Source organism: Rosa rugosa, chromosome 5 (genome assembly GCF_958449725.1).
Source record: "Rosa rugosa chromosome 5, drRosRugo1.1, whole genome shotgun sequence".
NCBI lineage: Eukaryota > Viridiplantae > Streptophyta > Magnoliopsida > Rosales > Rosaceae > Rosa > Rosa rugosa.
The window spans coordinates 6,170,058-6,184,481 of record NC_084824.1 but is presented as its reverse complement, the minus strand read 5'-3'; the positions used below and the strand labels follow the sequence as shown (position 1 = coordinate 6,184,481).

Here is a 14,424-nt window from a genome sequence, read left to right as displayed (position 1 = left end):
CTTCCTCTAGTCGAAGAGAATCTGGTACGGTTAATTGGTTCTGTATAGCCTGTTGCTTTGAGATAGTTATAGGTGTTTGATGGACCATATAGAACTCTTTCCATAAACTGGTATTTTAGGCATCAACATTAATCTCCCTTACTATGAATTGGTATTAGCTGTTTACAGGAATATAGGGGGCTTCATGAATCACATAAAATTTCCAATTTTTTTAGAAAATACCAATTCTCAAGTGACAGAAAAATGTATCAGCTAGAATTACACTGACAAGACAAACAACTCCACAAGCCATTGCATTGGCATATATGTAGGAAACCAAGAAAGGTGAACCTTGTATCGACAGTACATGGCACTACTGGTGGATTGCATATATTAACTGTGAAATGTGATGTTTTATTACTTTAGATTTGGGACTGGTGTTTAAGCACTGTTTTAATTCATGACAATCAGTTGATGCATGAGAAGCATTTTTGATAAATAAGCTAAGAATATCCAACATGCCAACTGCAAGATATTCTAGGGAATCTATTCACAGCTCACAGAGAGTGTAGTATTACTTGAACTCCATATTGTGGACGAAGTGTAAGAAACTGAAAAGGTGAGTGGACATAACCCGGGGAGAGGGTAAATGAGTAGTGTTGTAGAATCATTGACAGAGCAATCTTTGCTTCATTGGAGGCAAAGTTGAATCCCACACACGTTCTAGTTCCCATTCCAAAGGGTAAGAATGAAGCCATGTTATCATTAGTAGCTTTAGCAATGCCTTCAGAGAATCGCTCTGGTTTGAAAAGTTCCATGTGTTGTCCCCATAATTGAGGATCATGGTGAAGTGCAAGAGTTGGGATAACCAATTCAATATTTGCAGGAACTAGGATTTTTCCCAGTCGAACTCCCCTTGCAACTTCTCTTCCAAGAAAATGTGTGTGTGTGTGTGTTAATTGAGTTACTGATGTTCTTACTGTTTTGAGTTTGGAAATGCCATCAGAATTGGGAGTTTGTTTGCCAAATAACTGCAGCACCTCCTTTCTCGCTTCCTCTTGCAAACCAGGATGTTGTGCCAGAAGAAAAACAGTCCAAGAAAGCAAAGTATTAGTTGTCTCTTGTCCAACAAAGTATAACGATTTGCACTCTTCAACCAAATCGTCTACAGAAATCCTCTGGTTGTCATTGGTGTCATGATGAGCCTTCAAAAGTAAGCCAAGAAAATCACTGCCAAAGCTCTCTTCTTCCCTGCTGGTTGCCTTTTCTTCTCTTTTCTTAACAATCTCCATTATAGAGTCTCGTATTCCTTTCTCAAGCTTGTCTGCTTCAATCTCGTCACTGGTTCTAAAAACCTTACTGCAATTTTGAATGAGAAGTGACATGTATCAACCAACTAAAGAACATTCAACAGCTTAAAAATAATGATCGATTCTCGGAAGCTACCTCATACCAGGAAACCTGATCTTGAAAAGATTTCTGAATACTATGACACTTAACTTCATCAACATTTCAAAAATGTTTTGTCCTTCTAAGTAGCTGCTGCCAAAAGCTGTCCTGGAAATCACTTCTGAAGTCAACAATCTAAATTCTTCGAACACATCAATCTCTTTTCCTTCATGATTTTTCCACCTTTCTACCATCAGTCAAATATAACAAAAACAAGAGATAATTTTGACTGAATAACTCTAATATCTCATTCACCTTACAAGAAAGAATTATATACAAATTACAATTGTGCCTAATAAGACAAGTACTACTCCTAAGGCAAGTAGTAAACCTAATAATACTATAGATATTACAGATCATGGAATATTACAGAATATTTACATAAATAAGGTAAGTATGACTCATGCCAACACTCCCCCTCAAGTTGGCGCATACAAATCACGAATGCCCAACTTGTCAAGTGAGTCATGAAATGCCTTACTCGATACTGCCTTCGTGAGAACATCAGCTAACTGTTCTTCTGAGTGGACAAAAGGAAAAGAGATAATCTTAGCATCGAGCTTCTCTTTAATGAAATGTCTGTCAACCTCAACATGCTTAGTTCTGTCATGTTGAACTGGGTTGTGAGCAATATTCACCGCTGCCTTATTATCACAATACAAATCCATGGCTCGTTTGGGTTTAAATCCCAAATCACGAAGTAAATTTCTCAACCAAAGTAATTCACAAACTCCATGAGCCATACCTCTATACTCTGCTTCAGCACTTGACCTAGCCACAACCTTTTGTTTCTTACTTCTCCAAGTAACAAGATTACCACCTACAAAAGTGAAGTAACCAGAAGTAGATTTTCTATCCGTAACACAACCTGCCAAGTCTGCATCTGTATAACCACTAATATCAAGATGATTATGCTTTGAAAACATTAAGCCTTTTCCAGGTGCATACTTTAAATACCTCAGAATACGGATCACAACTTCCATATGAGTTTCACTTGGATTATGCATGAATTGACTCACAACACTAACTGCATATGCAATGTCTGGCCGAGTATGTGAGAGATAGATTAATCTGCCAACTAACCTCTGATAGTGAGCCTTCTCTGTAGGAGTTTGATTAGGGTACTCAGCCAGTTTATGATTCTGCTCAATAGGAGTATCAGCAGGTCTACATCCTATCATTCCTGTCTCTGTCAACAAATCAAGCACATATTTTCTCTGGCACAAGAAAATTTCTGAACTCCCCCTGGCGACCTCAATCCCCAAAAAATATTTAAGAGAACCAAGATCTTTCATCTCAAACTCTGATGCAAGCAGATATTTTAATCTTTCAACCTCCTCTGAATTGTCACCAGTAATTATCATATCATCAACATAAATAATCAAGGCAGTTAATTTACCTTCACAGCGTTTCAGAAATAATGTATGGTCAGAGTTGCTCTGCTTGTACCCAAAACGACGCATAGGTTGAGAGAATCTTCCAAACCAAGCTCGTGGTGATTGTTTGAGTCCATACAAGGACTTATTTAACTTACACACAAATCTACCTCCTGTGCTTGCCTCATATCCTGGTGGTAGATCCATATAGACTTCTTCAGATAGCTTTCCATGTAAAAAGGCATTCTTCACATCAAACTGTTGCAAAGGCCAATCTAGATTAGCTGCTAGAGACATCAACACTCGAACAGTATTAATCTTTGCTACTGGAGCAAAGGTCTCCTCATAATCCACGCCATATGTTTGAGAATATCCCTTTGCAACAAGTCTTGCTTTATACCTGTTCACTGAACCATCTGCATTTTGTTTGATAGTGTACACCCATCTACATCCAACAACTCTCTTTCCTTGTGGAGGTGGCACCAACTCCCAAGTATTATTCTTCTCCAATGCCTTCATCTCTTCATTCATCGCTTGAGACGATTTGGGATCCTTGAGAGCATCCTGCACTTTACTGGGAACACATACAGAGGATATTTGATTCACAAAAGAAGCATGGGATTTGGATAATCGGTAGGTGGATACAAAGTTAGCTATGGCATACTTAGACTTAACATCTAAACTTGGTTCATATTGACGAGGTGGTTTACCACGGGTGGACCTAGGAGGCAAAACATACACACTATCACCAATATCAGAGTTAGAAGAAACACTACTAACCTCAAGATTGGGACGCTCCTCAGGGATTGGTTGACAAGGGTTATCTGTATCTAAGAGGGGTGGAGGAGCTTGGCCTTCTTGGAGGGTAGACGATTCGGCAATTGTCTCTTATGTTTCGGAATTCGCAATGCTCTGTTCGGCAGTTGCATGGCGAAGGGTAGACGATTTAGCAATTACCTTTTCTGTTTAGGAACTCGCAATGCTCTGTTCGGCAGTTGCATGGTGAAGGGTAGACGATTCAGCAATTGCCTTCTCTGTTTCGGAACTCGCAATGCTCTGTTCGGCAATTGCCTTTTCTGTTTCTCCAGAAGTGTCATTGGCTTCAATGGGCTGAATTTTAATACCACAAGACTTCTCTTCCAAAAAAGTGTGTTTCTCCCCCTGAAGTGAAGGATTGATGGGAGAAAAATAACATGCATCCTCATAAAAGGTGACGTCCATGGTAACAAAAACTTTCTGTGTAAGAGGATGAAAACACTTGTAGCCCTTCTGATTAACACCATAGCCCACAAAAACACACTTTAATGCCCTGGCATCGAGTTTGGACCTTTGATTCTTAGGAACATGGACAAACACAACACACCCAAAGACACGAGTAGGGAGATTAGAAAACGAAGGGACAGACACATGATTTGAAAGGGCAACATAGGGGGTTTTACCATTGAGAACAGAGGAAGGTAGCCTATTGATGAGATGACAAGCAGTGAGAATTGCATCTCCCCAAAGATACTTAGGCATATGAGCACTAAATAGAAGAGACTGGGCTACGTCAAGAACATGACGATTCTTTCTTTCTGACACCCCATTTTGTTCAGGGGTTTGAGGGCAAGTAGTTTGATGAATGATCCCATGAGATTGAAAGAATTGGTGAAACTGAGAATTGACAAACTCCCCCCCCCCCCCCCCCCCAATTATCAGAACGAAAGACTTTAATATTGGCTCCAAATTGATTTTGAACAAGAGCAAAAAATTCTTGGAAAGCAGAGAAGACTTCATATTTGTGTTTCAATAAAGCGACCCAAGTAAGACGGGTATAATCATCAATAAACAAAACAAACCAATGTTTGCCAGACAAGGTTGACTCACAGGAAGGTTCCCAGACATCAGAATGAATAAGCTGAAAACGAAAAGAACTCCTAGTAGTACTCAAAGGATAACTAGTACGATGACTTTTAGCTAAGACACATGACTCACAATGCAACTTAGACTCATCAATGCCTAGAAACAAGGATGGCATAGATTTCTTCATGACACTAAAGGAAGGATGCCCCAATCTCCGATGCCATAGCCATAATTCTTCAACTTGATTAGTAACCCCAGTCGAAATCAAAGCTGTTTGGACTGCCTTCTCCGGCTTCATTCCGGCGAACATGCAATCCAGATGAAATAGTCGACCCCTCAGATAACCCCTGCCGATTATTTCCCTGGTGAGGAGGTCCTGAAAAATCACATACAACGGAAAAAATGTTACAGAACACCGAGATTGAGTATTAAGCTGAGGCACAGATATAAGATGATGAGAGAGATCAGGGACATAAAGAACATCATGTAGTGTCAAAGAAGGGGTGAGACGAACAGACCCTATTCCTAAAACAGGAAAAGAATCACCATTGGAATTGACAACAGAGGAAATAGAGGGTGGATTGAGAAAAAGAAAGAAACTACGATCATAGGTCATATGGTCAGATGCTCCAGAATCAATTATCCAAGTATTGCCACCAGTAAAGCTAGAAATTTTTAAAGCAACTCCAACCTTACCATTACCACTGCGACTTACGGATGCGGTATCCTTACCAGCAAAGTTGGTGTGATCTGGTTTTGTCACCGCATAGTAATCTTGGTCTTGAACAAGATGAACAGCAACCTTTCCCTTGGGTTTGTTGTCTTGAGGTCGGGGCCTATCAAAGTAGCCTGCTGGAAAACCAACCAGCCTGTAACAATTTGCTTTGATGTGGCCTAGATTCTTGCAGTAGTTACAAGTCAGATTTGAGGAGAACCTGGGAGAAACGTCTTGATCTTTCACCATGGTGAATACGCAGCGGAAGGAAAAACAACAAAGTACTTGGAAATATAAGAAGGCAACGGTGATGAAAGGATCAAAGGACAATGAACAAATCCAAGCACAAAGAACAAGGGTCAAGGATCAAAGAACAATGAGTCAGAGTCCAGGATCAGATCTCTGCTTTGATACCAAGTTAAACAGCGACAAGCGTGGCCAGTGGCCCACCATTGTACCGATACTGTCCCAACTTAACCACCCATTAGGTGTTGGGTTTTAATCACAAAAGGCCTCGGTACAATTGGGTGAGATCCACCCACTTATAAATTATATTTTATTTGTCACTTTTCTAATGTGGGATATTTCTTCTCCAACATGCCCCCTCACGTGCAACCTAGCTCTAGGTCTGCACGTGAAATTAATTAACAATCCAATTCCCACATTGGAAATTGGGACACAAGTCTCCAATATGAGACTTGGCCAATATAACAATCCAAGGCCCACATCAGACACTTGGTAACAATCCAATCGGAATTTTCCGATGGCAATATAAGGAACCCAAATTCGGGCCCATGACAATTGGAGACGCAATTGGAGAGAGACCCGCTCTGATACCAAGTCAAATATAACAAAAACAAGAGATAATTTTGACTGAATAACTCTAATATCTCATTCACCTTACAAGAAAGAATTATATACAAATTACAATTGTGCCTAATAAGACAAGTACTACTCCTAAGGCAAGTAGTAAACCTAATAATACTATAGATATTACAGATCATGGAATATTACAGAATATCTACATAAATAAGGTAAGTATGACTCACGCCAACACCATCGCCTCGGCACTAGCTATCATTTCTGGAAACATAGCCTTGTAACAAAAATACCATCATACAACTATTAAGTTTAATATTATTCTTGTTATAAACATAGGAGAATTTTATAGATAACTCTGTTTTTAAAACCTTTTAAACTAAAACATTTTGGTTTCAACATTTTGATTGAAGGAAAAAATGACTCTCTCTCTCTCTAAAGGCGCCGCACACGCACCAACCTTGGTCGAGTCTTCAGCCGAGATCCTCTCGTCCAGCGGCACTCTGGGTCGGTGGGGCTTGCCTCGTCGTCGTTGGGAGGCTGCCGGACGGGTGTTGATGGTCTAGGGTTCCCTGGTTCATAGATCTGCAGTGGCGCTAGGTTTTATGTCTGATCTAGTCTTGCTTGGGTCGAAACCATTCTGTGGCTGGGGGAGTCGTGGATCTGCTTCAAGGACGACGGGGCTGGTGTTTGTCTTCAAGCAACGGCGGCAGTACAGCGTATCACCGAGCTGCAGTCGGTGCTCAAGGGGCACATGGATCCTTTCTTGGATCTGGTCTGGTGTTGTTCGGGTTTTGTTGCCCTTGCGGTGGTGGCGGTGTGGTGCAGACGATGGTCCTTGAACACAGCAAGGCAGAAGCTCAACGGGGCTGGGTCAGCTAGTTGGGCTTAGGGTTCTGCTCTTCTTTGGGCGAAATGGGCCGGTAGTTTGTTTTATTATTTTCTAGTTCATTTAGGCCTTTTTTGAGGCATCTAGTGGTTTTTCCTACCTAGTTTTTAGCATTGGGTTTGGTCTTTGTCGATTTAATTCTCAGTATCTCTAGTTGTACACCAATTGAGGTCTCTAGGCGACTAGATTTACTGTTTTTTTAGTTAGGTTGGGAGGACCGGGCCTTCTAGCGCCTCCGGCATTGTACCAAAGGGGGATCCCGCTTTGTCTACGTACTTGATTGTACAATGAGTAGGTCTATTTTTCTATGTACCACTGTCTTTTTGTCTGTCTAGATGATAGCGGAAGGGTATGTAACGGCATATTCTGGCTTCTGATGAATATATTTTTGCCTAGTGGCTCTATTTCAAAAAAAAAAAAAAAAAAACATTTTGATTGAAGGTCCTATATGTGGAAGGTACAATCCTAGTCTAACCCATGACTTCCACGATGTTAGTTTTACAAATAACCAACAGCCACAACTCACGGTATCTAAACGTACATATTCTTGTAAGATACGACTATGAAGAGTAACTTACTTTTAAGCTCTCTCCATGGAAGGCAAGGTTGGACAGCTTTCTCAACTTGGCCCATTTTTTTCCTTTTGTCATGGAAAGGCTATCTCCAAATAGCTTCTTCACAAAGACACTAGGCTTCGGTTTTGGATAAACTCTGATCCGTCTTTGTTATTGAGGATCTCTTTGCACAAGTCAGGTTCTGTAACAACCAAAACTGGTTGAAGACCATACCACTGAAGAAAATTCTTCCCTGTGTAACATAGCTCTTGGACTAAATTAAAACATTCAACAGAATTTATATAAACGATATATAGTTAACTAATTAAGAGTTTGTGAATACCATAGCTCTTGGTCTATGAGTGAATATGAGGTTGAACTCTAGAAAATATATCATGTGATAGACTTATGGGTCTGCTCATGGCTTCCTTCTGCATGTTGGTGATTTCTTTGCCGTTTCCATAGAGAAGTCTGTAAGGAGGACCTTTGATTCCCTGCAGACTCATCAAATTCTGAATGCGAATCGGAGTCCACCATAGTTTGTAAAAGACCTTGATTAGAACTAAGAGAAGAAGAAACAGACACAAAAACCTTAACATCATGATCATCTTTAATGTCATATATTCTCCAGCTCAGTCAGCTATTTAAGTTTGCTGTTATTAGTTGATAATTATTATTGATTTTTATACTCGGTAGGTGAAGGAGTATGACAAATACAAGAGGCCAATCTTGTCCACATCTTTTTTTTTTTTAGGAAATAGATACTTTCATTAATGTATATATCCTTGGCCAGAAGGCACGTACATCAGATGTTGTCTCATACCAAAATCATAAATGATATGAGCTAACTAACAAAAGACAGGTACCCTCATTAGAAACACATTCGCTCACTTATTGAGCCTAAAAACAAGAAACAAAACCCTCTCTACCAACCTCTCAGGAAGCAGTAATCTAGTCGCCTAGATACCTCAATTGGTGTACAACTAGAAAACAAAGATGAAAGTAGTAGAAGACCCACTTCTAGCATTAGGCAAAAAGGAAAACCATGAGATCAAAGTTTTCCTTTGCCCTTATCTCTAGGGCTGGAAGCAGATCCAGTAGGTGGAGGATATGTGAGCTTCAGAAGACTACCCTTAGTCTTCTGACTAGTGCGCTGAATCTTATTCTTGCTGCCAAGAGGCCTACCCAGTCTTCTTCTTCAAAGTTAGCAAAGCAACATCACCGTCATCTTCAATCAATCCCAATGCATCAGCCTGTAGGGTTGGAACTTTTCCACCCAAAATAGTTTTGAATTTCTTGGGGGAAGGGTTACCCACACTGGTTTGATTTCGTTTCTTAGAAGACAAACCAGCTTCTTGGACCATCTGCATACCTACAGAACCATCCAAATCACAAGTCTCAATGGGAAGTTCTACCGTGGGACTCGGATCCTTCTCCAACTCGTGTTCCAAAGGAGCATCAGTCACAGTAACATCCCCTGCAGGGACCGAAGGAGAAGTAAGGGAAATTGGCCGCTCCAATCGGTGAATAACGGGTTTCCTCTTCAAAGGGATGGAAGAAGAGGCAGTGAAAAGATCAGTCTTGCCCTTTGCCGAGAAAGAGAACGAACCTCCAGATGTCGATGGTCCAGGAAAATGCAAAACCCTAGGAGTAGGGTTTGCCATACACGGTTCCGCACAAGCAATTCCGGCATGAGTGACAAGTCCACATTGAGAGCATCTCCCTTGCAGATGTTCAAATTGAAACTGAAGAATCGGTTCGACACCAACATCCAAATAGACTTTGCGTTCAAGCAAGATCGGCTTGGACACATCATGAGAGAATAAAATCCTATTCGATCCTTTCTTAAACTCCTTCTTATCATAATCCAAAAAACCCCCAAGGAGGTTCCCAATCAGTGTGAGATTCTCAGACTCTTCATAAAGAGGTGGTAGTCCAGAAACCCTAGCCCAAACTCGGAGATGCTTGAATTGGACTTCATGCAATGGTTTGACTCCATCATACTCTGCAAAACACACGGGGGCGCGATCATAACACCAGACTCCTCCCCGTAATACTTTGTTACGATCTCGAACAAATTTGAAAGAGAAGAGGAACAAATCCCCCGCCCTCTCATAGATCCTGAATTCCTTGTCCACATCTTGATGACACTAAATAAATATATAGTCAAAATATGAAATGGAAAGGAAGAACTATTTGTGAGTGATGAATTTTCTGATGTTGATTCAATGGTGTAAATGGGGGTATATATACAAGCCCTACACTACTACATTACACATCTTGTTTTCCAAGTAAACTTGTTCTCCAAGTGTACTTGTCCTCCAAGTTTCCTTCTTCTACAAAATCCTTCTCCTACAAGTTTACTTTATATGCAAGCAAACTTGTTCTACACAACATGACTCAGGAGTCAACACTCCCCCTCAAGTTGGGGCATAAACGTCATGAAGACCCAACTTGCCTAGTGAGTCATGGAACAACTTGCTTTGGAAAGTATATCCGCTAATTCCTCCTCGGTTGGAACAAAAGGAAATGAGATTAACTTTGCATCCAGCTTTTCCTTAATGAAGTGTCGATCAACTTCCACATGTTTCGTTCCGTCATGTTGTACAGGATTATGTGATATGTCAATAGCTGCTTTGTTATCACAGTACAATTGCATTGCTGACTTAGGCTTAAAACCCAAATCTCGAAGTAAATTCCGTAGCCACAGAAGTTCTCCCACTCCATGTGCCATACCTCTATATTCAGCTTCAGCACTTGACATTGCAACAACTTTTTGCTTCTTACTTCTCCAGGTAACAAGGTTTCCTCCTACAAAGGTGAAGTACCCAGATGTAGACTTCCTGTCTGTGATAGAACCGGCCTAATCTGCATCTGTATATCCACTAACATCGAGGTGCTGATATTTAGAAAACATTAAACCTTTTCCTGGTGCTGACTTACCACTGCCTCCATATGCCGTTCACTTGGATTATGCATAAACTGACTCACAAAACTAACTGCATAAGCAACATCAGATCTAGTGTGTGACAAATAAATCAGACGTCCTACTAACCTCTGGTATCTTGGTTTGTCAGTTGGAACCTGATCAGGATATTCTGCTAGTTTGTGATTTTGCTCGATTGGATTGTGATTATACGCATTTTTATGCGCATAATTACGTTTGAAACACTAGAATTAAGCTAATCTCTAAAGTAATTATTATGTAATTAATATATTTTTATTTATTTTGTAGAAAATAAGCAGAGTCGCGGAAATTGAAAGCAAAGTGTGCAACATCATCATAGCAAAGGTGGAGTTTTTAACAAAGATCGATGCAGTCAACTCTTGGTCAAAACATCCTTAATTAACCATTAGTCTTAATTAACCAATGGTCAATTAAGGACAATTATGGGCTGGACGTTAGCTGCATGTTTCCTTAATTGAAAGAGGCCAAAACCCATGATTTTGGTGACACATGGCAGCAATATAATTATACATTAGGGTTTAATTATGCAAGGAGGGGCAGCTGCAGTTCTCTGTTTCTTTTGCTGCCAATACACACGCAGACCACATCCGCAGGGCGCTAGGGGTGGGCAAAAAAACCGATGCAAACCGAAAAACCGGTCTGGACCGATCCGAATCGGCCGGTCCAGGTTTTGTGGAAATTGTTTAGGAAAAAGTCCGGTCCGGTCCTGAACCGTGTCAGACCGGGTTCGGGTCCAGTTTCGAATTTTGAAAGAGCAGAAAGCCCGATGTGCCCGAATACTATTAATTATTAATATATTTTTTTATCTTTTGTACTTATTCTCCCCCTTTATGGTCAGAAACGTGTCTTCTCTTCCCCCATCACTATCAGTCTTCTTTATTCTCTTTATTCTCTCCACGTCCTCTCTCTCTTCTTTCTTCTCTCTTCTTTTTTCTCTCTGCAAGTCTGCATCTCCTTTCTTCTCTATGCGTTTTTTTTTTCTTTCTTCTTTCTTCTTCTCTACTAAAGGGGATGGACATATGAACTGTCCATTCACTTCTCTATTGAAGAGGCACTTCAGAATTCTGTCTTCTACTGATGCTACGATCACAATCAAACTGGCAGCACCAGAATTTCCGGCATCCGGAGCTAGAATTCGAAGGTTGGGATCGATCTGTGTTTTGTGGTATGGTCTCCGACCACCATACCTCTTCTGCTTCTGTTTTTGATTTTTTTGAGATTGATAGATCTATCATGTTCTATAGTTTTTGTATTGTCCTAAAACAAAGTTTCTGGGTTAGTTTTGTGACGAGAAATCTTCGAATCGATTTCCATGTAATTGGCGCGGACGTGGTCCTATTTCTTGGGGATGGAGGTGGATTTGGATATGGGTCTAGTGGATGTGAGGTTGTAGAGGAGGAGAGGAATGGGATAGAGGGTTTTGTAGATTGCAGAATGGTATTTGCAGCTTTGCTTTGCAGGTCTAATTGCCTAAACAGAAGCAGCTAAGCAGCAAAATGCATCAGTGTTGCAAGGATCGATGGAAACCAAAAGCCCGGAAAAATCGGCCCATTTGTCTCGGTCCGAGTTTAGACCGGTCCCTATTCTCTGCAACTGCAATCCTGGCCCGAAGTAGTTGTGCCGGTTCCGGTCCCGGTAAAAGCAGTGTCGGTCTGGGACCGTGCCCAGCCCTACCGCAGGCCACCAATTTTTCCCTTGAATCACAGTCATCCAATCATCATCCATTTCTTCTCCTCTAGCAGCCACATACTGAGACTATTCATAACCTCACCCATTAATTGGCCGCACACCCCATTCTCTCTTCCTTCTCCTAAAACAGCGGCACACCCATATATATATACACCCTAATTCTCTCTCTTCTCCAAGAGTGCCGCAACACAACACCACCACCACCTCCATTTATCATTCCTTCTCATTTTCTCTCACCCATCACCTCACTCTCTCTCCTCTCCCCTTCTTCATTTTTTATTTCAATCTTTTGGGATTGGACACTCAAGGCTTCAAGGAAATCATCATCAAGAGCACACATCCATTTTTGGGTAGTTGAGTGAAGAAATTACTTGGTTCATACTAGCCCATAGCTAGAAGTGACAAAGCTAACTCTCTTCTCTCATCCTTATTATCTCTTTCATAATTTTTCTATGCTTTTGGTGATGTATTTGATAATGGGTTGTGAGTAGTTCAATTTTGGGAGTTAGGGTTGTGAAGCCCTAACTCATCTTGTATAAATATTGATGTTTTACTTTTAATAAATGCAATTTCCATTGTGTATGCTTTAAATCCGAATTTATTGGTCCTTAGAAGCATGTTTCTAGGCTTTGTCAACCTTTGAAATTATGTTGTGGGCAATTGTGATGAATAGATTGATAAATTGACAACTTATTAGTCTTGTGGCATCTAGGATTTACGTGTGGTGACTATTAGCTAGCTTAATTGTAGCTAAGCTTGCTTGAGTCTCTATTATCTTGCTCTCTAGGCCTCTAATTTTGGATATTGCGGCCTTAACCGGCATAATGCCCAAATTAGAGAGTTGATTGTGGCCTTAACCGGCATAATCGATACACCGAAAGGATAATTGGTTTAATAGCCTTGACCGGTACTAGATACGGGACTTAACACATATAGGAAATGCATGCATTTGTGAAATTGGCATCGATATTTGCAAGATAGTTAGTGTGAATCACCCGACACTCCCATGTTTCCATTAATTTGAAATACGAATTTAATTTCTTGCTTGATAATTAGTTGTTTGCTTTTATTTTAGTTTGCATTTAATTTAGTTAATTTTCTATTCAAAACTCCCAAACAAAATTCTACCTTCCATTGTGCATAACTCATTTTGTCTACAAGTTAGTGGCTTTGATTAGGCTTAGTGTGAGCTAAGCCGAGCATTGCCGAGGCTTGGTGTATTGTGAATATTTTATTTTACTTTATTTTATTTTTATTTTTACTTTTTCATTGTATGCTTTTAAGTTATCCTAGAGCCAATTATCTTGGTTAGGTCCAACGCCTAATCCCCGAGATACGATAAACTAAGGTCCAAATACTTCCCTTATTTGACAACGATTCGTACGCTTGCGAGAGATCATGAACCAAGTCAGAGTGTCAATCGGGCAACAATCCAACATGCCTGTCTCTGCCAAGAGGTCCAACACATACTTGCGTTGACATAAGAAGATGCCATCTCTCCCCCTGGGTACCTCAATCCCCAAAAAATACTTCAAGTCTCCCAGATTCTTCATCTCAAACTCAGATGCCAACTTCTTCTGAAGACTTCCAATTTCTACCAAGTCATCCCCTGTTATCACCATATCATCCACATATATAATATCCACAGTTACCTTTCCCTTTTGGTGCTTTAGGAACAAGGTGTGGTCTGAATTGCTTTGCTTGTATCCAAAGCGTCTAGTGAATCTGCCAAACCACGCTCGGGGTGACTGTTTAAGTCCATAAAGAGACTTCTTCAATTTGCACACAACATCACCAGGTGTATCTAGTGCATAACCAGGAGGAAGATTCCTGTACACTTCTTCATTTAACTCCCCATGAAGGAATGCATTTTTGACATTGAACTGATGGAGTGGCCACTTCAGATTAGCTGCCAGTGACAATAACACCCGGACAATATTCATCTTGGCTACTGGAGCAAAAGTCTCATCATAGTCAATCCCATATGTCTGAGTGAACCCCTTCGCCACCAACCTCGCCTTATACCTGCTTACTGTGCTATCTGCATTATGTTTCACAGTAAAAATCTATCTACACCCAACAGTCCTTTTGCCACGAGGAAGTGGTACAAGTTCCCATGTGTGATTCTTTTTTAACGCCTCCAT

General features: G+C 40.6%; 1 pseudogene; it reads right to left on the bottom strand.

Moving 5' to 3' along the window:
• Nucleotides 1–356: 356 nt before the first annotated feature.
• On the bottom strand, nucleotides 357–8,266 carry LOC133712215 (cytochrome P450 CYP749A22-like; annotated as a pseudogene).
• Nucleotides 8,267–14,424: the final 6,158 nt, after the last annotated feature.